We start from the raw sequence: 2,710 nt of genomic DNA, 5'->3' as shown, positions 1-2,710 counted from the left end.
ACCCACAGACGGTCAGGCTCCGTGGCCGCCGGGGGCGCTGCTGCGCGGCGCCACTGGGGCTCAGATTCGACCCGCGGCCCCTGATCGCGCGGCCCCTGGACGTGCGGCGCGGAGGTGGGGAAATGTGACGGGACCCATCCTCCCTTACGCAGTCAAGCAAACCTGTGTATTTAAAATAATTATTAGGCCCGCCAGATTCCACTTGTTTGCACGAAAACTCCTGCTTCCTTGGAATGATCCAAAATCCATATATTTTTGTTTAAAATTCTAAAAATACATATTTTGCCCCATGCCTTCTTGATTTGCCCTTGCGCGATCCTGAGCTGCTGGAACCTGCCACCTGGCAGTGGATGGAGGAAGGCTCTGGAGACCCCGGGGTGCCTGCCGTGACACCTGCCTCCTGCTTTCTGCCTCTGGATCCAGTCTCCCAGGATTCAGGGGCGAGAGCGAAGGCGTCCCTGGAGGGAGAGGGTCGGTCCTTGTGGGTCTGCGCGCCTGAGCCCCAGGTGGGTTTGGGTTGGAGCAGCCCCCACTGCACCCCGGTTCTGGCTTCGCTCTCCGGAGCAAGGAGGAGCTTCAGGTGAACAGGCTGGGAGTGGGACCTGGCAGTTCTCTGCTCCTCGCCTACCGGAAGCTCGGGGCTGGTTTGCCTCAGTGACTCTACTGAGGATCCACTGAGATTTCAGACTCCCCACTGCCCTGTGGGCACTTGGCCTGCATCCCGAATGCAGCCAACCAAGTGCAGAGAGGAGAAAGGAGGCTGCGGGAACCTGCACACAGACCAGGGCAGAGACTACGAAGCTATCATCCTAGATGGTACTGGATGTGTGCACGGCACTGAGGGTGTTTTAAAACAAAAGGACTTTATCTGTAGAGATACTTGACCCCCCCCCCCAAAAGTGAAAAGCACTTATGGGTGAGGCAATACTATATGTGCTTTAAAATAAAAAAAAGTGGGTGGAAGGTGGGTTTTAAAAATACGCGGAAATGGGGGAGGCTGTTCATGTTCAGGGGCAGTTTTTGAGAGTTCTGTATTTCTGCTCAATTTTGCTGTGAACCTAAAATTGTTCTTAAAAACAGTCTGTTTAAAAAAAAAAAAAGAAAACAGACAGGGGCACCTGGCTGGTTCAGTTGGTAAAGCATGTGACTCCTGGTCTCAGGGTTGTAAGTTGAAGCCCTGCGTTGGGCCTGGAGCCTATTTAAAGATAATTATAAAAAATACACAGATAAAGTTCTGTTTCTTCCAATACATTTAGCCCCATCTTTCTTCTCTTTTTGTGTCTCAAGCAACTCCAACATTAGATATTTTGTTAAAGTCCCACAAATCCTTGAGGCTCTGTCCTTCTTTCCTTCCTTCCTTCCTTCCTTCCTTCCTTCCTTCCTTCCTTCCTTCCTTCCCTCCTTCCCTCCTTCCCTCCTTCCCTCCTTCCTTCCTTCCTCTTTCTCTTCCTTTCCTCCGAAGTCTATTTTCCGTGTTCTTCAGATTGGATCATTTCTATCATTCTATCTTCAAGTTCACTGATTCTTTCTTCCGTCTTGTCTATGTGTTTGCCATTAGGCTTTTCATTTCAGTTACCACATTCCTCAGCTCTAAGTTTTCCATGTGGTTTTTTTTAATATCTTCTATTTCTTTGAGACTTTCAACTTTCAAATTTGTTTCAAGCAGGTTCTTTAAAGCTTCTTCAAACATTTTTAGGATGGCTGCTTTCCCAACTCTCCCCTTCCTTTCAAACAGTTCCAAAATCTGTGTCCGTGTCTTTCAATCACCTTTTCTCCTTCAAGTTGAGATTTTCCTGGGTCTTAGTATGACCAGTGATTTTCAGTTGCACGGTGGACATTTTCGGTATTATGCTTTGAAACTCTAGATCTTATGTACTTCTGCGTCCCCTGTGGTGGGAGACCCTGTGGTGGGAGAACAGGACTCCACCTTTTTGTTTGGGGGGATGGGGAGCAATTCAGACAAGGTGGGGCCTCCTGATTGCTGGGCGGGAATGAGAGTTCAGACTCCCCACTAGGCTTCTGCTGTCACCCCCTGGCTGGGGGGAGGTGGGACACCCTACCAGGCAAAGAGAAGGTTGGGGCAACGTTATAGGCTATAGTGAAGGAGAGCGTCTGAGGCTGCTGCTGGGCACTGGGTCGCGGGGAAGTGGCCGTGCAGTTTTTGTTCAGGTCCCAGGAAAGGAAAGGGGAGGTGAGGAGAACCTGGGACTGAAGTCAAAGTATCCATTTCGTGAGCTGCACGGTCAGGGCAGGCCCTACCCAGTCGCCTTATTCTCCCCTTCTGCAGTGGGACCACCGGGAAGGGTGCGTGTGTGGTGGGGCGGGGGCGAGGGTTCCCGGACGCTCCCTGAACCCTCACTGGTCATTAACACAAGAGGCAGTGCGGGCCGTCAATCAGAGTCTGGCTCACTCGGAACATAGTTAGGGGGCTTCCCGGCCTGGTTTGGGTCCACCTGCCTCTCCCGGGGGTAGAAGGTCGTGGGCTTCCCAGCCCAGTGGTACTGGCTCAGCGCTCCCCCTGGCGGCCAGGCAGGGAAAACCACCTGAGTGCAGGAGCTGCAGTGGGGTGAGCAAAGGGCGAGGAGCCCCGGGCTGAAGCTGCGGCGCCCCGCTTCTGTGTGGTCGGGCTGCTCCTGGAGAGCTCTCTCTGCAGGCCCCAGCTCCCTAAACTCAGTGTGGAGCCCAAATTCAGGCCTTAGAGATTAAAAAA

Source organism: Ursus maritimus, unplaced genomic scaffold (assembly GCF_017311325.1).
Source record: "Ursus maritimus isolate PB19 unplaced genomic scaffold, ASM1731132v1 scaffold_2, whole genome shotgun sequence".
In the NCBI taxonomy this organism is placed as follows: Eukaryota; Metazoa; Chordata; class Mammalia; order Carnivora; family Ursidae; genus Ursus; species Ursus maritimus.
The sequence above is the reverse complement of the archived record's forward strand: the minus strand, read 5'-3'. Positions refer to the sequence as shown.